The 23,395-nt window shown below is 38.2% G+C and overlaps 1 protein-coding gene and 1 non-coding gene across 2 annotated transcripts in view; one reads left to right on the forward strand and one right to left on the reverse strand.

The window, feature by feature from the left end:
• The window catches only part of LOC101955168 (spindlin-2), a 65,403-nt gene that overhangs the window by 16,752 nt on the left and 25,256 nt on the right, over positions 1-23,395 (forward strand). The window contains exon 3 of the mRNA XM_040281554.2: positions 20,279-20,452. The gene's annotated coding sequence lies outside the window, so the exon portion shown is untranslated. The remainder of the gene's footprint in view (positions 1-20,278; positions 20,453-23,395) is intronic.
• On the reverse strand, positions 20,700-20,833 carry LOC120891005 (small nucleolar RNA SNORA70). Its single transcript, XR_005735447.1, has one exon. It is a non-coding gene; the product is annotated as a small nucleolar RNA SNORA70 (small nucleolar RNA).

A 23,395-nucleotide genomic window follows, 5' to 3' on the forward strand; every position in this document is an offset into this window, starting at 1 on the left:
AATGCACCAATATCTAGGGCAATGAATTGACCTCCCAGAATATCATAGTGCCTTGGAATATCATCCTGTGGACCTGTTTAAGTATGGATTTAAGCTTTTGTCTATGCTTCTACTCTAAGATGTAGCTGAAAGTAGAACAACATTTAAATATGTGGAGAAGAAACCAAAAGCCAGCAGCAAATGCACCTGAGAACAGGAGCCACCTCCATCTACTGTCCTGTCACCTCTCACCTACTGTGGATCTTGTCCTTCTCTGTAGTAATCATAAGGTCTCCTACTGCACTTGCTTAGAGAAAAGCTGAGGAGAAAGAAATGCAAGGAGGTGGACATAGGTGGTGAGATGCCCCCTCTCAGTGTCACAGGTCATCTTTTTTGCTCATTGAGTTGCATGCACTCACTTTTCACCCTTGAGGACAGCTGAGCTTACCTATGTCCTCAGTTACATGCATCCCCATTTAATCTGAGGGGAGCAGGTCTGTGCATGCATGCACCCACATTCACACTCAGGCGACCCACAGTGAGGCTCGGTGGGCTGGAGCCCTTGACTGACTTGTCAGTTCCCTGTGTTTCCCCATCCCCCTCCTCCCTTGTTCCTTTCTGCCTTCCCACTTCAGCCAGGGGGACTGTGTGGAGGAAGCAGCAGCATCAGTGGCGCAACAGGTCTCTATCTGCACAAGGTTCACACCCTGGTCCTGTTTTGCTGAGAAGACAGCCTTGGCTGGTGGCTCTCTTCCCTGGGAGGACAGGGGATACCACTCAGTGGGACACCTGTGCATTTGTTACTTAAGGTATTCTAGTTGACTTCTGCCTTACTATAATTCTGTTTTTGTTTTTCACCTGTTCCTCCCCTGGCTTTCCATTTTTGCTCGTCTTTTCTTGTTTTTCAATTGTTTCTTTGTTGTTCTGACAGGAAGGGGACCTTGAAAGGAAGCAGGAGGATCAGACAGAGAATGAAATGACTTCATTGGAAATCATAATGACCTTTGTGGACTGGGGGAGTGAAGAGCTATCCCCTCTTCTTTCTTGCCTTGAGTACCATGCACACAGATCAAGTTGCCCTAGCCTCATCTGATTTTATCCATTTTGTGTCCACTGTGTTCCTGGTTTCTGCACCTATCTTGGTCCTTGGGAAGATGTGTGTGTGTGTGTGTGTGTGTGTGTGTGTGTGTGTGTGGTGTGGGGGGGATGCAGATGGGGGTTGGGGAGGGTCACTCTCTCCTTGCCCCAGAAAAGTTCTACAGGTACACTCACTGGACATCCATCAACAAAAGCATTTCCAGTGGTATTTTCTTTCCCTGGGAAGGAGGCTGCTTGTGTCGCCTTGCCTCCATGTATTGGTTACCACCTTCTGTAGAGTTCCTGACCTAGATCCTTGAAAACACCCCAGATGGACTGAGGGTTCTCATTCTCCTCCTAGTCCTCCTCCTCTCATGTCACTGCTTCTGCTTTGTGTTGCCTTTCACTTCCTCCTGCTAGGCAGTCCAGGGCCAGTGTTTTGTGGAAGAAGGAAAGTGTCCTTCCTCTCCTTGTTAGTTATAGAGTAATGTACCTCCCCAGGTGTAGACAATGTGGGATACTCCCTGTCTTGAAATTCAGCAGGGTTGAGGGTCACCAGAAGCATCCCTCTAGTCTTGAAAATTCATGCACATGTTACTTGTGAATGAGATAGGATCTGGATGCACAGCCAGGAAATAGACATCAAGGATTTTCTTTCTTTGTGAGTCTTCTCCCAATGGAAACTTGAAAGTTTCAGTCAGTCCAGAAGGTACCACTTCAAAGTATGCTCCTTGGCTTTTTCCTCCCCTCCAATCTTGTGTACACATCAGTATGGAAGTCAGTGAGTACTTATACACAGATTCTGCAATTTCCACATCCATGCTCCCATTCAGACTAGCAGGCACACACACATACACAGATACATCTACAATACATGGGATGCCCCTTCCACAGACTGGCCCACACATCTAAGGAACATTGGAGCACAGAAGCCCAGGTACGGTGTGATCCCCTTCTGGTACACACACATCTCTCTCTCTCACACACAACAGGGTAGAAACACACTCCCAACTCCTATATGGTGTCTAGAAAAGGTCAGTCAAGGGCTAGGGTTGTGGTTCGGTGGTAGAGTACTTACCTAGCACGTGTGAGGCACTGGGTTCAATCCTCAACACCATATAAAAATAAATAAAATTAAGGTATTTTGTCCATCTACAACTAAACAACAAAAAAAGTCAACCATTCTCTGCTCCAAGACTTAACAACTGTGGGGCAATTCTGGCCTCTTCTGACAAATGGAAGAAAGAAGTTATCACCCAGGTCCAAGGAGCAGGTGTTAAAATAAAGTATAGTCTGTAGTCCTGCTTAAACAGCAACCCTCCAAGCTCTCCTGTTGTTGGTAAGGACAAACTGAGTCCTCTGCTGAGAGGTGAGCCTCTGATGTGTTTTGTAGCCTTCTGCATGTCCCCTGTTAAAAAGCCAGGCTAGCTTCCCCAGAGTCAGATTGGAGTGAGTTGCTAGGTACCTCCTGCCAGGGAATTCCTGCTTCTCATTCTGTGACTGCAGGCTGCCCTGGCCTTTCCTGGCTGCGTTGTTTGAGCCATCTGAAGGTGGTATGGCCTCTCCTTAGACCTTGGTCAAGAAACCCAGGGCTTCAGAAAAAATGATGAGTCTGGCAGCTCTGTGACAAGGACTTGGTATGTGGAGCCAGCTTACCATTTGAATTCTGGAGTAGAGTAACAGTGATCCTCAGGACAAGTCCTTTTTCTTCTCCTTCTTAATTTTTTGGTACCAGGGATTGAACCCAAAGGTGCTTAATCACTGAGACACATCCCCAGCCCTTTTTAATATTTTATTTAGACACAGGGTCTCACTGAATTTTTTAGGGCCTTGCTAAAATTTTTTAGGGCCTTGCTGAGGCTGACTTTGATCCTGCCTCAGCCTTTAGGTTTTGCTGGGATTACAGGCATGTACCACTTTGCCCAGCTCCCTTTTCCTTCTTCGAAGAACTAATCAATTCACATTAGACCAAAGACCTAGGAATTAGACCAGGAAACTTGTATATGCTAGAAGAAAATGTAGGCCCAACACTCCAATATCAGCTCAGAAGCTGACTTCCTTAACAAGACCCCAAAATGTAAGAAGTAAAATAAAAATCTTGCCACCCGTACATCAGATAGGGTGGTTAATATCCAAGATATAAAAAAACCCCTCAAAAACCTAAGACCAAAAAAAAAAAAAAAAAAAAGTGCACGATAATCCAATCCATAAATGGGCAAAGAAACTAAGTAGACACTTCTCAAAAGAAGAAACATGAGTGGTCAAAACATGTTCAATACCTCTAGCAATTAGAGAAGTACAAATTAAAACTGCACTGAGATTTCATCTCACTCTAGTCAGAATGGCATGTTATCAAGAATACAAGTAATAATAAATGTTGGCAAGGATGTAGGGAAAAAAGTGTACACTCATATATTGCTCATGGGACTGCAAATTGGTGCAACCACTCCGGAAAGCAGTATGGAGATTCCTCAAAAAACTAGGAATGGAACTACTATTTGACCCAGCTATCCCACTCCTTGTTATATATCCAAAGGATTTAAAATCAGCATACTACAGTGACACAGCCACCTCAATATTTATAGCAGCACAGTTCTCAATCAATAGCTAAGCTAGGTGCCCTTCAGCAGATGAATGAATAAAGGAAATGTGGTACATATACACAATGGAATATTACTCAGCCATAAAGAAAAATGACTTTTTGACTTGTGACAGTAAATGTGTGGATCTGGAAACTATCATGCTAAGTGAAATAAGCTAATCCCCCCAAAGCAAAGGTTGAATATTTTTGCTGATATGTGGAAGTTAACCCACAATAAAAGGGGGGGATTTGTTCAGTGGGGTAGACAAAGGGAAATGAAGGGAAGGGAGGGGAATGGGAAAAGGAAAGACAGTAGAATGAATCTGACATAACTTTCCAACACACACAAAGGAGTACACAGTGAATCTTGCAATCGTATACATCCACAAAAAAAAAATTAATTTAGAAAACATGAACTGGAGGCTGGGGATATAGCTCAGTTGGTAGAGTGCTTGCCCCACAAGCACAAGGCCCTGGGTTCAATCCCCAGCAACAAAACAAAACAAAATACCCAATGATTGAACTAAAGTGGCTGGGGTTGTGGCTCAGTGGTAGCCTGGGATGTGTGAGGCACTGGGTTCGATTCTCAGCACCACATAAAAATAAATTAAATAAAGGTTTAACGACAACTTGAAACAACAAAACAACAACAACAAAACCCAACAATAAACCAAAAACATGAACTGGGTAAATGGGAGAAAGATTAATAGAAGGAAGGGAGAAATAAGGGAGAAGGGGGTAGGGAGAGGGAAGGAAAAGGAGAGGTACTGGAGTTTGCATTAGAACAAAATATAGTCCATGCTTGCATAATTATGTCAAAAAGGATTCTCCTCTCATGTATAACTAAAAGAACCAATTAAAAAAAAAAAAAGTGGAGTTACACCAAACCAAAAGGTCCCAAGAAAGAGAAAGTCACAGAAATACCTGGATGCTGGAACAAGATTCCTATAATTCCTATGGATCTCAACCTACTGCTTCATGGTCAGTTGATCCTGGGAGTTTGCAGTAGGTCTAGTTGGGGCATGGTGGCTCTTTTTTGCTTTTTTTTTGGGGGGGGGGGGTCAGATCTTCTGGAAGAATCAGATAGGAGCCTTTTTTGCTTTCCATTCCTCCTTCCCACATTTTAGACTGCTGCATTCTTTTTTTTAAGATGCAAAGGGCGGGGGCAGAGTGGAGTGGAGAGGCAGGTGGCGTCAACTTTTGAGTAGCGCTGTGCTCTACCGCCATCAAGTGGAATGAGTTTCTGATGAGTGGAGCCAATTGGTCACCAGAGCCCAGTCCAGCCCAGCTCCGTGCAGGAACAGGGCCGAGATCCACCACCGCCATGGCCACCGCGAACCAAGGTGGACGGTTACGCCCTGGCTGGCACTCGCCCCAGCTCATTCCAAGCACAAGGGACACCCTGACTCCTCCACCAGGGAGCAGGGAGGAAGAAAAGGCTGACAGTGGGCGGCCCTCCATAGCTGCCACAGACTGCTATCTTCCCGGCGAGGAAAGGGGCCTCCTGGCCACAGCGTGTGGTGACCTCAGGCAGGAGCACCTGCAACTCTTGACCTAAGACCCCAGAACCCAGCTCAGTCAGAGGCCAGCGGCTTCTCCTGGGCCAGTCCTAAAATGGCGCCACAGGCAGCTCCGCCCCCTGTGCTGGTTGGTGCAGTTCTATTGCTTGGAGGGTCCTAGGGTCCCTGGGTAGGGTCCCGAGGGCAGGCAGGCTTCCCCTCGTGCTTTGGACCCCTGGTGGGGAGATTGTCCTTGGCTGGAGTACGCTCACTGCATTCTCACATCCCCATTGCACACGACCCTGGACACCTGACTACTGGAACAAGTGTCCCTCTGCCTGGGGTTTTCAGAAACTGTTTCCACTAGATGGCACTGTGGTTCCACAAATGACAGTCACCCCTTTTCCTACTCCCCCCCCCCCCGCCCCGCCCCGCCCCGCAGCGTAATTTTCCTCTCCTTTCCTTTGTAATCTGAAAAACACCAGTCACTGGACGCCCTTGGGACCTTCAGACAGGGTGTGGACCTGCTGTGCTTGGGCACCTTGGAGGCAAAACAGGCTGTTTGTGGGCAAACCCAATTCATTTTTCATTTACTCTGGATTCCCCTCTTGGTATGGGTCCCTTTGGACACAGACCTAGGTTTCTAGCATTCATCCCCCAACCCTTCCTTCACAGGTTCTCGCTCTCTCTCTTTTCCCTTATACATTCTCTTTTTTTTCCATATTGTACTTCAATCACTATTTTTTTCCTTTTTCTTTTTTTGTGATATAGCTGCTCTTTTTTCCAAGACTTTTTTTTTTAATATTGGGGTTCATTTTGACATATTCATACAAGCATAGAATATAATTTACTCCAATTCAGTCCCTAGTACTTCCCCCTTTCATCCCTCCTCCCTCTCCAGTTCCCTTTTCTCTACTGGATTTTCCTTCTATTTATTTGTAGTTATTTTCTTTAAATTAGTACTTTATAGATAAACATAAAGGTTAAATTCACTTTGATATATTCATATATGTACATAGGATAGTTTGGTCAGTTTTCATCCCACCATTTCTCTTTTCCTATCCCTCCTCTCTCCTGCAGTCTTTCCATTCTTGTACTCAGAGCTCTGATTCATTACCTTTTTTAGGGGGAGAGGGTACTGGGAATTTAACGCAGGGGCATTCCAAGATGGAGCCACATCCCCAGCCCTATTTTGTATTTTACTTAGAGACAGGGTCTCACTGAGTTGCTTAGTGCCTCACTTTTGCTGAGGCTGGCTTTGAACTCAGGATCCTCCTGCCTCAGCCTCCCTAGCCAGTAGGATTATAGGCATATACCTGGCCTGATCCATTACCTTTTTTTAAAAAAAATTTTAATTTATTTTTTAGTTGTTGATAGACCTTTTTTTTAAAAAAAAATTTTATTTATATCCAGTGCCTCACACATGCTAGGCAAGTGCACTATCACTGAGCCACAGCCCCTGCCCCTGATCCATTAACTTTTAAGAAGCAAATTCCTTGGAGCTGAAAGTGAGGGAAGAAGTGTTTTAGTTAACTTTTTCACTGCTATGACTAAAAGACCTGATGAGAACAATTTTAAGGAGGAAAACTTTATTTTGGGGCTCATGGTTTCAGATGTCTCAGTCCATAGACAGCTAGCTCCATTCCTCTGGGTTCCAGGTGAGGCTCAACATCATGGTGGAAGAGTGTGGTGAGAGAGACAGAGAGACAGACAGACAGACACAAACTGACTAAAATCGCCAGATACAAACTATATATACCCCAAAGGCACAGCCCCAATGAACTACCTCCTTCAGCCACACTCTACCTGACTTCAGATATCATTCAATCCCTATCAGAGGATGAATTCACTGACTGGGTTAAGGCTCTCGTAACCTAATAATTTCATCTCTAAACCTTCTTCCACTGTCTCACACATGAGATTTTCGGGAGCACCTCACTTGCAAACCATGAAAAGAGTCCAGCCAAAGGCTTCTTGTATAGTACAGAACAGTGGAGCACAGGTGGGGAGAGTTTGTCCATCATTAGATACCAAGAGGAGAAAGGGGTCTCATTCTGTGAGCTCAGAGACAATGTAAGATACTTATACAAAGTGAATAAAAAGTACAGCCAGCATGAAAGTTGAATATCAAGGTAAATAATTACATAAGTTTTTAAAATTTAAACAACAGCCTTGAATAATAAGAGATTTGGGAAGATCTTGTGGCTAGGAATAGATTTGCTATGACCACGAGGAACCATGAACCTCATGGTATGAATAAAAAGTAAGAACATCTAAGTATCATTGAACACATAAAATATGCTAAGCATTTTATTTTATTTTTTATTTGTGCAGGTTTTTCTTTTTATTTGTTCTTTTTACTTATATAAATTAAGATTAATTTTGACATTAATATATTTTTGTTCTTTGTCCCATTTCCCTCAATCACAGTGTAGCACAACTTACATTTTTTATTATATCCTGCACTTTATTTGGGGAAGATAGTTAATCTTTTTACTGTGTTGAGAATTATTTTACTTGGCTGATTTATCAATATTTACTGTATGTCTTTGCCTTCTTATGATAGAAATGAGTGTTTTACCAATAAATTGAAACATATTTCTTTTTCTCATAGACTGTTGTTTTTGTCTTTTTTAGTTATTTTTTGTGTGGTGTGTCTTTGGGGATTATTGGTTTATACCTATATAGGCTTTTTTGAAGACTGAATAAACTCAATATTTTTATATTTAAAATTATTTTCATGTGTTCAATTATTATTTCCTTTTTTGGAGTCATTTTAAAAACACATTAAAAAAGTTCTTTTGCAGTACTATGTGGTCCAATGCTATTTATTATTTATGTGACATTATAGCTTTGTTATCAAATCTAGTAGCATAAAAATTATAAAAGATTATAGAACATACACTTCATAGAGTACAAAATATACATGGCCTGTAATGATCAATTTTGTTTACTTCACTCCTTTCTCATCATATTTGCAACAGTCAAATGTCTCCAGAATATCTATTATTTATAAATATAGTGTGAATTATGTGCTCTCCATGAAAGTGTAAAATTTTAATGTGTTTTAACAGCATTCTAAATGTAATGTTCGTGTATTTTGACTTATATTACACTTGTGGAGCTTATGTAAATGCTACCACTTATTAATAACTTCATTGTTTTTAATAAATTTGCAATCATGGTAAATGACTTCAACACAAGATTAATCCTATAAATTATGCTGATGTACAATGTAATATTATGAGGTAGTTGAAGTATTTTAGTAAATCAATATTGATAAAGAAAAGTCATTAAGACCTTCTCATGTGGGTAAAGTAAAATTGTAGAGAAGAAGGTTTTGATGATATAATTTCTATTACATATTCTAAGTCATATTCTAAGTCTAAAACTTTATGTTATTGTAAGTACTGTATATGTCTACATTCAAATACATTGAAAATTATCTAGAAAGAACTGGTACTTACGTTTTAAAAATAATTTTTAGTTGTAAACGGATCTTTATTTTATTTATTTATATGCAGTGCTGAGAATCAAATCCAGGGCCTCACACATACTAGGCAATCACTGGATCACTGAGCCAGAACCCCAGCCCCTGATACCTATGTTTTAATCTTGGACATAGAGGAGGACCAAGGAATGTTAAAAGTTTGGTGGCAATAGGACTTTTTTTTTCTTCTCCACAGCAATAGGACATTTATATATATTATTTAGGTTATACATAGCTTGACTGCACTCATTTTTTATTTGTTTAAATAAGTATAATTTTTTTAAAGAACATAAGAATGTGTAAAATGGTCATGGGCAAATATTGGGGCTGATTGATCAATGATGTAAAGCAAGAACCACAAAAGTGAAACATTGCACTATTTTCTGCTAAAAATATGCTTAGGGTGGTAGCAACCAATGATCCACCTAAAAGATAAATTTTCATTTTGCAGTCAAATATAATATCAGATATCAAGAAAGATTCAGGTTATTAGCATTCTGTGATTTTCATTGAATCAAAATCTTTATCAAGCTCTTTTTCAAGAGCTCTTCTAAAACTTTGCTTCTCATATAACTTGTTTAAAAGGGAAAGTGGGATGTTGCTTGCTTAATGATATATCTGTCCTGCATGATAATTGCACTTGTTATTACAAATTAATAAATTGTACTTTTGCATTGTTTAAAAATATTTCAGTCGTAGGATGTAATAAGTATGATTTCACTTCCTGAATTTGGATGAATTCTAGGACATATGTAAGATCAGGTTGTAGACTTTTCAGATTGAAGCCTGGGCCATGTGAACTCATCAAAGCAGATAACACCTATGATATTGTCTTGCAGTAACCAACCTGTGCTTTCTTTTGTTGACACCCAGTCCTTACTGTATACTTTAAAATTTCACAAGGTCCTTATAAATTTTGTCTCTCATTGCTGTTAGAGATATGTGACTATTATCTAGTAAGTTGTGAATTTTAAGTAAATATTTCATAAGTCCAAATATAATACCAAAATTATTGGAAAAATTTGGCCTTTTTCCTACAAATGACTACTTTTCTTCACTGTACTGTGAATATATCAATGAAGGGAGACATGCCTAAAATCTTAAAAAGAATGAAGTTCCCAGTACATTTTCTTCAATTTACTGCCAATTTTTCTAGGGTGCTTGTATCATGTTATATAAATCCTTGGTTAAGATGGTTCATTTGCTTTTCTAATATTCTACTTTCCTTCTAAAATGCTCAGTATTACATAGGTTATCCTAATTAAAACATTTATAAAAAATTATGGTGAAAAAATACAAGGATATTGAGAAAAATTTAGTGAAGATCTTTTCTTGGGGGGATGGGGTAGGGGTACCAGGGATTGAACTCAGTGGCACTAGACCACTGAGCCACATCCCCAGTCCTATTTTGTATTTTATTTAGAGATAGGGTCTCACTGAGTTGCTTAGTGCCTCAATTTTGCTGAGGCTGGCTTTGAACTCACAATCCTTCTGCTTCAGCCTCCTGAGCCACTGGGATTATAGGCATGTGCAACCAAGCCCGGTTAGTGAAGATCTTAATAAGGGCTGGGTTGTGGCTCAATGGTAGAGTGTTTGCCTAACACGTGAGAGGCACTGGATTCAATCCTCAGAACCACATAAAAATAAAAAAATAAAATGAAGGTATTGTGTCAATCTACATTTAAAAAATAAAAACTTTAAGAAGATCTTAATAAATTTCATGAATTGCTAGAGAATTTCCTTAGAGATTTATAGGTATATTTTGTATTATATTCTAGTGTAATGATTCTTACAGGGATGTAGAAGAGATAACATTATCATCTGAATTACAATAAAAATAAATGCATTTTTCTAAGTATCTAGTAAATCTGAAAATTCCATATTATTATGGCTCATATATTAAAATATAAAATAATTCTATAATTTGTTCAATAAGTGGTTAAAGCAGATGTTGTGAAATAAATATTGACAGGTCAGTCCCAGTGGCTCTTTGATTCAGACCTGCGCTTGCAATCCTAGGCTCCAGACCAGACAATATGAACACAATGGCCACAGCATCAGACTGACCCCAAGTTCTAGGTCAGTCTTAGTTGAACTTGACTCCAGGGAGCACAGGGTCCAAACCTCCTGCAGGAGACCAGAATCCAGGCCTATCCCCGTAGATTCCAGTGCTAGACTCCAGTTGTTTTGTTCCAGAAACAACTTTGCAGACCCAAGCTCCATGCCAGCCACTGTGGATCCAAGATATAGACCTGCCCCTGTAACTTTAAGTTATAAGTCAACCCACCCACCAGGCTAGCTCCTGTATACTCAGGCTCCAACCCCATTCAGTTAACTCTGGTGTCAGAGTGCCTGGTCTGCCCCTGTAGACTCAAGCTCAATGCTTGCCTTAGCAGCTGGTCAGCCTATCTAGACCCAGTCTTGATGCTGCCTCCTGTGGATACAAGCTCCAAATCTACACTCATTATACTCGAGTTCCAGCTCATCCTTGAAAATCTCACCCTTGTTGAAGTCCATTCCAGTGAAGGGAGGCTTCATGCTCAATTCACGCTCACCACTGTATTGTGACAGATGGCCTGCCCAATCAAAGGAAGTCCGAAAGGACTAGAGTAAGTCCTTAATTCAAATGTGCAAGTCATCAGTGATAGGCAATAAGAAACATGAAAAAACCAAGGATATATAACACTACCAAAAGCACAATAATTACTCAGAAGCCAGACCCAAGGAAATGGAGATATATAAGCTGCCTAATGAAGAATTCAAAGTAGTTGCTTTAAAGAAGTATCATGGATTCTAGGCAAGATGGCAGAGGAACCCAACACTAGCTTGCTCCTTTATGGGATAAAACTAAATAAATAAATGTTTAACTACACATGGAGGTAAGTAGCTATGGGTGAGCACTGGAAATTGACAGCAGAGAAAACAAAATATGGTAAAATCCAGAGATGAGGCAGAATAACAAGTGAAGCAGAGTACCTCAGCACCTGGCACCCAGCACATTGGGCAGGGGCAGAGGATTCTCCCCTCTGAGGGAGTAAATGTAAAAGAGAAAGACTCACAGCATGGCATACAAGGCTGCACTCCAAAAAATAACTTAAACTTGCACAACAAACTAGTTTTAGAGAAGAAATTCACTGAATCTTTCACCAAACTCTTAGAGTGCAGTAGTCAGAAAACATCCTGAGAAAGATCTTATTTTCTGAGACTATGATGGTCTAGGGATCAGAAAACCTGGCACAATCACATAACAGGGTCTCTGTGGACACCCTTGACACATTCACTGGGCAGACAATGGGAGAATGTCTTTGAAATAAAACCACAGAGAGTTCTATGCTGTAGGGTAGAACCACAGGTAGTTCTATGCTGAAGTTCTATGCAGGCTGTAATGGGGAGTGGAATGAAGGGCACTGCCCTCTGGAAGATCTGCCCTCTCTGACTTGAAGCAACACAATTCAGGTGTGGTTTCCTGTAAGGGCTGAAGGTGTAAGGATCAAGGATAGTAGATTATTCAGTTTCCATAACCTATCCTCCAGCACAGATAGGTGTTCTGCCCACCTCAGAAACATCCAGGGGTCTGCTGCAGCTTTGATACCTGACATACCCCTGAGCACACATAATAAGAACCTCCAAAGTGAATATGTGCTCATCTGGTACAGTCCACATCCTGTCAAAACTCAGTCTGAGAAGGGCTTACTTTGGCCCCCAAATTGGCCACACCCCTAGATGTGCAGACTAAAAAAGCCTCAAGAACTAACATAGACCCAGCATAGTCTACATTCTGCCAAAGGTGGTCAGCAAGAAGGGCTGTTTGGGGCTCCAACATTTGCCATGCCCCCAGGTACACAGACTTAAAGCCTCTAGAAAGAATATGTAATCCCAATGCATGCATTCCACCTTAATTTGTTGGGTGAGAAATGTCTTGCACAGCCTATATTCCACCTTAACTCATTTGGTGAAAGCTGATAAGAATTTTAACAGGGTGTAACCCATCTCATTATACCCTATACTTGGTAGATTCCAACCTTATAAGAACAGGAGAGATTATATTAGCGTAGTCTACAATTAATCCACTTTCACTTATATCACTTTCACTCAAATCTGAGCATTTTGGCTTAGAGGAAATTTTAACTCATTTTCTCCATCTTATATCTTTTTTCTTTTTGGTGCGGGGTATGGAACCCAGGGCCTTGTGCATGTGAGGTGATTCATCTATTATATTACATTATATTATATTATTTATTTTTTATTTTTTAGTTTTTATTTGTATTTTTTAGACATACATGACAGTAGAGTATATTATGAGATAATAATATATATATTATACATACATACATGGAGTATAACGTATTCTCATTAGGATCCCATTTTTGTGGTTGTACATTATGTGGAGTTTCAGGGGTGGTGTATTCATATATGAACATAAGAAAGTAATGTGCAATTCACTCTTCTGTCCTTTCTATTCCCTTCCCCCATTCCCTTCTCTTCTGTCCCCTTTTTCTAATCCAATGAACTTCTATTCTTCCCTGCCCCATTGTGTGTTAGCATCCATATATCAGAAAGAACATTCAACTTTTGGTTTGTGGGGACTGGCTTATTTCACTTAACATGATTGTCTCCAGTTATGTCCATTTATGGGCCAATGCCATTATTTAATTCTTCTTTATGGCTGAGTAATATTCCATTGTTGTTTCCTTTGCTTTTTAGTTTGAATCCATCCTATTTATTGATGCTTTTTTTTAAAGGCTAATTGAGTTTATGTCTTTAATGAGTCTATTTTATCATGACTACAGCTTTTTTAAAAAAAACTTTTTTTTTTTTTGTTGCACATGCCAGAGGTTCACCTTTGTGCCTAAGTTTTATGGTGTTAAAACAGGTTGTAGCTGTACTTATTGGTCATGCAAGTAGAGGAAATGAACAATATGTTTTTCTTAAGTGCATAAAGAACTTGTCCTCATCTGAAATTTTGTTGCTTTAAAAGAAGTATCTCTCCACAAATATTATGACCTTCTATTTTCTTCATAATTTATTTATTTATTTATTTGTTCTAGTTAGTTATACATGACAGTAGAATGCATTTTGACATATTGTATATCAGTGGAGTACAACTTCTCATTTCTCTGGCTCTAAATGATGCAGTCACTTCAGTAGTGTAATCATACATGTATATAAGGTAATAATGTCTATCTCTTTCTACCGTCTCCACAACTACAACCCTCCCCTCACTCCCCTCTACACCAACCAAATTTCCTTCTTTCTTCCCTATCCCCCCATAATACTATGGATCAGTATCCGCTTATCAGAGAAAATATTTGGCTTTTGGTTTTTGAAGATTGGCTTATTTCACTTAGCATGGTATTCTCTAGTTCCATCCATTTACATGCAAATGCTATAATTTCATTCTTCCTTAAGGCTGAGTAATATTTTATCGTATATATACCACATTTTCTTTATCCATTCATCTTTTGAAGGACACCTAGGTTGGTTCCATAGTTTAGCTATTGTGAATTGAGCTGTTATAAACATTGATGAGGCTGTGGCATTGTAGTATGCTGATTTTAAGTCTTTTGGGTATAGACTGAGGAGTGGGATAGCTGTGTCAAATGGTGGATTTATTCCAAGATTTCTAAGGTATCTACATAATGCTTTCCAGAGTGGTTGCATCAATTTGCGGTTCCACCAGCTGCAAATGAGTGTACTTCTCCCCCACATCCTCGCCAACACTTTTTATTGCTTGTATTCTTTTTTTAAAAAAATATTTATTTATTTTTTAGTTATTGGTGAACACAACATCTTTGTTTGTATGTGGTGCTGGAGGATCGAACCCAGGCCGCATGCATGCCAGGCGAGCACACTACCGCTTGAGCCACATCCCCAGCCCCTATTGCTTGTATTCTTGAAAATTGCCATTCTGGTTGGAGTGAGATGAAATCTTAGTTTTGATTTGCATTTCTCTAATTGCTAGAGATGGTGAACATTTTTTTTTATATGTTTGTTGATTGATTGTATTTCTTCTTCTATGAAGTGTCTGTTCATTTCCTTTGCTCATTTATTGATTGGGTTACTTGGTTTTCAGTGTTAAATTTTCTGAGTTCTTTATATATATCCTGGAGATTAGTGCTTTATCTGAGGTGCATGTGGTAAAGATTTTTTCCCCCATTCTGTAGGCTCTCTCATCATGTGATTGATTGTTTTCTTTGCTGAGAAGAAACTTTTTAGCTTGAATCCATCCCATTTATTGATTCTTGATTTTACTTTTTGTGCTTTAGGAGTCTTGTTAAAGAAGTCAGGTCCTGGGCTGGGGATGTGGCTCAAGTGGTAACGTGCTTGCCTGACATGCGCGGGGCACTGGGTTCGATCCTCAGCACCATATAAAATAAAATAAAGATGTGCGTCCACCAAAAACTGAAAAATAAATATTAAAAATTTTTCTTTCTCTCTCTCTCTTAAAAAAAAAAAGAAGTCAGGTCCTAAGCCAACATGATCTGGGCCAACTTTTCCTTCTATTAGGTGCAGGGTTTCTGTTTAGTGCCTAAGTATTTGATCCACTTTTAGCTGAGTTACATTTACATGCAGGGTGAGAGATAAAAGTTTGATTTCATTTGCTACATATGGATTTCCAGTTTTCCCAACACCATTTGTTGAAGAGGATATATTTTCTCCAATGTACATTTTTTGGTACTTTTGTCTAGTATGAGATAGCTGTATTTATGTAGGTCTTTCTATGTGTCTTCTGTATCATTTGTCTGCATGTCTGCTTTAGTGCCAATACCATGCTGTTTTTATTACAATGGCTTTGTAGTATAAGTTAAGGTATGGTATTGCAATGCCTTCACTCTTCTTGGTAAGGATTGATTTGGCTATTCAGGGTCTCTTATTTTTTCACAAATGAAATTTATGATTGCTTTATATAATTCTATAAAGAATGTAATTGGGATTTTCAACAGAATTGAATTAAATGTGTATAATACTTTTGATAGTATGGCCATTTTGACAATGTTAATTCTTTCTATATAAGAGCATGGGAGAGAGTTACATCTTCTAAGGTCTTCTTCAGTTTTTTTTTTTTTTTTTGGTGTGTGTTCATAGTTTTCATTGTAGAGACCATTCACCTTTTTTTGATAGACTGATTCCCAATACTTTATTTTTTTGAGGCTATTGTGAGTGGGGTATTTTTCTTAATTTCTCTTTCAATGGATTCATCATTGATGTATAGGAACATGTTTGATATATGTTTGTTGATTTTATATCCTGCTACTTTGCTGAATTCATTTATTAGTTCTAGAAGTTTTCTGGTGGGATTTTTTTTTGATCTTCTAGATACAGTCATGTCATTGGCAAATAGTGGTAGTTTGAGTTCTTATTTTCCTATTCATATCCCTTTATTGTCTTTCTTATGTCTAATTGCTCTGGCTAGAGTTTCAAGGATGATATTGAATAGAAGTGTTGAAAGAGGGCATTATCTTGTTTTTAGAAGGAACGTTTTCAATTTTTCTCCATTTATAATGATGTTGGCCTTGGGTTTAGTGTTTATAGCTTTTACAATATTGAAGTATGTTCCTATTATCCCTAGTTTTTCTAGTGTTTTGAACATGATGAGATGCTATATTTTGTCAAATGCTTTTTTTCATCTATAGAGATGATCATATGATTCTTGTCTTTAAGTCTATTGATGTGATCAATTACAATTATTGATTTCCCTATGTTGAACCAACAACCTTACATCCCTGTGATGAACTGCACTTGATCATGGTGTACCACGTTTAATATGTTTTTGATTGCAATTTTCCAGAATTTTATTGAGAATTTTTGCATCTGTTTATCAGGGTTACTAGTTTGAAGTTTTCTTTCCTTGATATGTCTTTGTCTGATTTTGGTATCAGGGTGCTATTAGCCTCATAGAATGAGTTTGGAAGGGTTCCCTCTTTTTCTATTTCATGGAATAATTTGAAGAGTATTGGTGTTAATTCTTCTTTGATGGTCTTATAGAACTTGGATAAGAATCCATATGATTCTGGGCTTATTTTGATTGGTAGGATTTTTTTGGCATCCTCTATTTCATTGTTTAAAATTGATCTGTTTAAAATTATGTATGTCCTTTTTATTCAGTTTGGGTAGGTCACACATCTTTAGAAGTTTGTTGATGTCTTCAAGATTTTCTATTTTATTGGAGTATAAGTTTTCAAAAATAGTTTCTGATTATCTTCTGTATTTCAATAATATCCATTATAATATTTCTTTTTGTTACTGTTTTTCATAATTTTAGTTTTTTCTCTCTTTTTGTCACCATGGCTAAGTTTTTAATCAATTTTATTTATTCTTTTCACATAACAAACTTTTTTGAATTTTTTTAAATTTCAGCTCTGATTTTAATTAATTCTTGTCATCTGCTGCTTTTGGTATTGATTTTTCTTTTCTAGGGATTAGAAATGTAATGTCCGGTCATTTATTCATTGACTTTCTATTCTTTTAATGAATGAGCTCAGTGCAGTAAACTTTCCTCTTAGCATTGTGTTTATAGTGTCCCAGAGATTTTGGTATGTTGCATCAGTGTTCTCATTTACCTCTAAGTATTTTTTAAATTTTCTCCCTGATTTCTTCTGCTATTCACTCATCATTCAATATCATATTATTTAGTTTACAGGTGTTAAAGTATCTTCTATTTGTTGTTTTATCATTGACTTCTAATTTTATTCCATTATAATATGATAGAATGCAGGGTAGTATCTCTCTCTCTCTCTCTCTCTCTCTCTCTCTCTCTCTCTCTTTCTCTCTCTTTCTCTCTGTATTTGCTAAGAGTTGCTTTGTGGCATATGATATGGCCTATTCTAGGGAAGGATTTGTTTGCTGCTGAGAAGAAGGTGTGTTGAATTATTGATGAATGAAATATTCTATATATGTCCATTAAGTCTAAATTATTAATTGTATTATTTAGTTCTATAGTTTCTTTTTTTAGTTTGCTTGGAGGATCTACCCAGTAGTGAGAGTAGTGTGTTAAAAATCAGCCAATATTATTGTGTTGTGGTCTATTTAGTTCTTGAAATTGGAAGGGTTTTTTTGATGTGCATAGATGCTCCATTGTTTGGGGCATGAGTGTTTATGATTGTTATGTCTTGTTGATGTATTTTTCCTGTAAGCAGTATATGTTATTCTTTTTCCTTTCTTTTTAACTTTGGCTTAAAGTCCATTTTATCTGATATGAGGAAACCCCTGCTTGTTTACTTGATCCATGTGAGTAATATGTTTTTTTTTCCCCATCCTTTCATCTTCAGTCAGTGAATTTCTTTGTCTATGAGGTAAGTCTCTTGGAAACAGCATATTGTTGGGTCTTGTTTTTTGATCCAATCTGCCAGAGTATGTCTTTTGATTAATGAGTTTAGGCCATTAACATTCAGGGTTATTACTGAGATTAATTTGTAGTCCCATGCATTTTGGTTTCCTATTTTTAATTTGACTTAGTTTCTCCTTTGATTGACTTTTCTTTTAGTGTATTTTCTCTCTTTGCTGGTTTTCACTTTTTTCCCCATCTCATCCTCATAGAATATTTTACTGAGAATGTTCTGTATAGGCTTTCTACTTGTGGATTATTTTAACTCTTGTTTATCATGGAAGGTTTTTATTTCATCTTCTGATCTGAAGCTTAATTTTTCTGGATATAGAATTCTTGGTTGGCATTCATTTTCTTTCAGAGCTTGATATATATGATTTCAGGACCTCCTAGCTTTGAGTGTCTGGGTTGAGAAATCAGCTGAGATCCAAGTTGGTTTCCTCTATATGTAATCTGATACTTTTCACTTGTGGCCTTTAAAATTCTATCCTTATTCTGTATGCTAGATATTTTTGTTATAATGTGCCTTGGTGCAGATCAGTTGTTATTTTTCCTATACTTCTATATTGAGATCTGCCCATCTTCTGGAATGACCTTTATTCTTCTGTTGTCTGGAGTACTCTTTTATAGGCTGCTTTTACTGCATTATGTGTCCTGAACAAGGGGTATAACTGTGTGAAAGAAATCACTTAATATATTTACTATGTTTTGAAAACCTCTTACATCATTTTGAGGAGAGTTGATTACCATCTATAAATGTAAATATTTGAGAAAAACTACATTCTAAAAACTCTGAAAAAATATATCAGAATATTTTCTTCCACTCACAGTTTAGAAATGGGCTGGGGCTGGGGATGTGGCTCAAGCGGTAGTGCGCTAACCTGGCATGCGTGCAGCCCAGGTTTGATCCTCAGCACCACATACAAAAAAAACAAAAAACAAAAAACAAAACAAAGATGTTGTGTCTGCCGAAAACTAAATATATATATATATATATATATATATATATTATATATATATATATATATATAAAGAATTTAAAGTTACTCCTTGCTGATATATCTGAGATGAAGGGAATTCTTAGTGAACATTCTTACTTTGAATTATGCCAGATATTGGGAGGAATAGTAGATACTAAAGCCTTGATTGCATAATCTCTGAGAGATTCTGGACATGAGGGTAGCAAAAAAACACACTAGCCTTCTCAGCAGTATACTTAGCTCTTGACCTGTATAGATCTGTCTTCTTCATATTCTTCTTTAACTCTCAGGTTCTTGTACCTATCCATGCCAACCTCACCTGCCCACCTCTGGCACCATCTTGTGTGGTTTCCATGTTTTAATGACATTCCTGGATGCCTAAAAAATTTTAGGATGGTTTGGTGGAATTACCTAAATTTCTTCAGCCCTGTTGCCTATGTTTTCCCTGACTGGGAGAGAAACATTGTGCTCTGTGTAAAATGCTGTGTCCTTGAGGTTAACTGCAAATATATTAACCTGTCCTTCTCTGGGGCATTTGGGATGGGCATTGTAAAATGCTGTGTCCTTGAGGTTAACTGCAAATATATTAACCTGTCCTTCTCTGGGGCATTTGGGATGGGCCCAATCTTTGGAATCCCCACAACTTCAGCTGGTACTCAACTTTTTTTCTGGGGGTGTGGGGATCAGGAGGCCCTGAAAGACCCATGTAATTAATCACATTGAGTGAAGTGGGTTTGTGTGTAGCCATGCCTCCAGGATTAATAGTAATTAATAGTAATTATCTTTCCCTTTCTCCAGGACAGCAACAGTAGCACTGATTGCCCCATCTGCTGATTCTCTGGGGCCTCAGTGGATGCTCTGAACTTTTTGGGTACAGTTGGGAAGGGTATAAAAGGCCCCTATACTAACTATGCAGTGGAGAAGCAAGTGTCCTGGCCTTCTCTGCATTGGCAGTTGATTCTGAAAGTCCCACACTACAACTTGCCTTGAGTGCAGAGGGTGTATATGCATCTGTAAACTTGGGATTAATAGTAGCTATCTCTCTGACCCTTATCCTTTAAATTGTACTAGACTGTAGTTGGCATGCAAGGGCCTGCATAGCTCTAAACCACCAGTTTCAAGGGGCCTGCTATTAGTCTTGCATTCTAGAGTACTCAGTGGGTTCATGCCATAGCTCAGTCCTGAATCTGGGATGTTTTGGTCTGAACACAAGCCAAGCAAATGAAAAAAGATGAAAAGGAGGTCATTGGGTCTTGGGGGAGGTTAAAAAGAGGATAAAATAAAAAAGAGAGAAGACAGAAAACTGCAAAGATTTTTCTTTTCTTCTTCTTCTTTTTAACAATACAGGATTTATTGGTGTGTGGGTGATTAAGAAGGGAACAGCACAATGGAAGCCTTCATGAATGCAGGGCTTGCCACTTGTCCAGAGGACCACAACTGAGGATATATTTGACCCCACAGCCATCAAGAATGAGCCACTTCTCAGCCACCATGTCTTCAAATTTGCCAGCATTAAATTTGGTAAAGTAAAGCCCCACTTCTTTGAGATGTGGATCTTCTGGCAGCCAGGGAACTTGAACTTGGCCCTGCATAGGGCCTCAATCATATGTTCCTTGTTCTGCAGCTTGGTGCGAATGGACATGATGACTTGGCCAACTTGAACCCTGAAACCCCTGTTCTCTGGGGTTTCCCAAAGGCACCCCTCATACCTATTTGAAGTCTAGATGGGGGACATCATGAGATCAGAAATATGAACATATACTCAAAGTGCTGTCTCCAAGGTCCTTAGGGCAACCCATATGAGCAACAGGCTGCATACACTACCAAGGAGATTGCTGTTTGCAGCCATTGCACACTGGGCCACCACAAGTAAAGGAACCCAGTCAGCTTAATTAGATGCAGATGCAAAGAGTTTTGATCCTCCATTCAGAAAGCCTGGATAATGGTTTTAAGATGGTTCTCCTTCCTAGCAATCACCAGCTCTGGCGGGAAGTGCAGGTCCTATTTTGAGTCATGCTGTTCATTATGTTGTATTTAAACCTCTGCTCAAACTTCCTATCTACTCAATGTTGGAGTCTGTAATTCCTTTTTTTTTTTTAAAAAAATATCTTTTTAGTTGTAGTTGGACACAATATCTTTATTTTATTTATTTATTTTTATGAGGTGCTGGTGACTGAACCCAGGGCCCTGAACATGTGAGGCAAGCTCTTTACCACCGAGCCACAACTCCAGCCCGGAGTCTGTAATTCTTAAAATCTTTATAATTTTTTCTTTTCTGCATTCTGAAACCAAAAACAGAAATCAAAAGTGAGCAGAAATAGCTGTAACTTATCAAGTAAACTATACCTAAAGAGAAATGTAAAAAGACAAAGAACTCTACTATGTATTGATTGACAAGAAGTTATAATGAATATAAATATATAAACACTGATTATGATGTGGAACTGTCCCCAGAATGCCCATTTCTTTTAAATATTTTAGTTGTCAATGGACCTTTGTTTATTTATTTATATGTGGTGCTGAGAGTCAGACCCAGTGCCTCACACATGCTAGGCAAGTGCTCTACCACTGAGCCACAACCCAGCCCCAGAGAATGCCCATTTATTAAAGGTCTGGTTAACAATTTGTGGCAAAATGGGGGAGGTGGTGGAATCTTTAGGATATGTAGTTTAGTGAAAAGAAGTTTGATCACTGGGTTCATATTCCTTAAAAGGGAATATTTGGCTCAAGCCCCCCCCTCCTCTCTCTCTTTCACTTTTTGATTGCCTTGAAGTGAGAAATTGCCTCATCACAAGCTCCTGCCATGATATTCTGCTTTGTCAAAAACTCCAAAGCAACAAGACAACCAAACATTGATTGAAACCTGCAAAACTGTGAGCAACAAAAATTTTTCTCCTTTAAGTTGATTATCTCAGGTATTTGTCACAGTGTCAGAAAGAAAGTGACTAACACAACACATAAAGCTTAAACACACAATTTTTTAAAACAAACATTATTACATCTGTAACAGAGATAAATTCTAAAACAATAGTGGGAAGCCTCAGTTTCCCACTTTCATCAATGGGAAGATGATTCAGAGAAAATATTAACAAAGAGATATAAGAGTTAAACTATATTACAGACCAAATGAACCTAAAAATACTACAGAAGATTTCATCAAATAGCTACATATTATATATTCTTCTCATCAGGAAATGAAACATTCTCTAAAGTAGATCATATATTGGGTCACAAAACAAATTTCAAAGAAATAAATCTCACATAATTTTCTTATGTACACATATGAAAATACCTAAATGAATCTCACTATCATGCCCACCCAGAAGAATGCAGTCCTAATTAGAATGATATACCCATGCTTGTATAATCATATCAAAATGGATTCTACTATCATGTATAACTAATAAAAGAGTAACCAATAAAATAAAAAACAGTAAAAATTTATTATATTTTTTAAAACCACAAATGGAGTAAAACTAATAATCAACAACAGATAAAACTTTAGGAATTATATAAAGAATAAACAATAAGTTATTGAACAGTCACTAAAGCAACTAAAAGGAAAATTAGGAAATTCATTAAAAATTAAGATGAAAATATAACATATTCAAATTTACAGTATGTAGTAAAAGTAGCTATAAGATGAAAATTTGTGGCAATAAAGATCTACATAAAATAATAGAAATATATCAAACAAAAAATTTAAGCATCTCAAGAACCTTGAAAAAGAAGAAAAAATCAACCAAAATTACTAGGAGAAAAGAAATAAAGAACACAGAGGGAAAAGACACAAAAATAGAGACAAAAAACCCACAAACATCAATGATGTGAGTTGTTTTATTTCTGAAAGATAGACAAAATTGACCAACATTTAAATGAGTCAAGAAAGAAGTAAGCTGGGTGTGGTGGAACACGCCTGTAATCCCAGGAACTCATGAGGCTGAGGAAGGAGGATTGTGTGTTCAAAGCCAGACTCAGCAACAGCAAGGCACTAAGCAACTCAGTGGGACCCTGTCACCAAAATACAAAATAAGGCTGGAGATGTGGCTCAGTGGCCAAGTGCCCGTGGGTTCAATCCCTGGCACCCCCCCCCAAAAAAAAGAAAGATGTGAGAAGACAAAAATAAATAAAAGATGAAAAAGAATATATTATTACAGATACCAGAGAGAAACAAAGGAACAACCATATACTAACAAACTGGAAAACCTAGATGATATGGATGTGTTTGTGGACACATATATCCTATCAAGTTAAACCGGAAAGCTATATAAACCTGAGAAAATCATTAAAAAAATGACATGATGAAATAATAGTAGAATATCTTTGTGGAAAGAAAAGCTTAGAATCGAATGTTTTCACTCAAGAATTCTATCAAACACTTAAGAAAGAACTGACATCAGTGGATTAGACAAAGGGGAATGAAGGAAGGGAGAAGAGATAGGAATAAGAAAGACAGTAGAATGA

This window comes from Ictidomys tridecemlineatus, chromosome X (genome assembly GCF_052094955.1).
Source record: "Ictidomys tridecemlineatus isolate mIctTri1 chromosome X, mIctTri1.hap1, whole genome shotgun sequence".
In the NCBI taxonomy this organism is placed as follows: Eukaryota; Metazoa; Chordata; class Mammalia; order Rodentia; family Sciuridae; genus Ictidomys; species Ictidomys tridecemlineatus.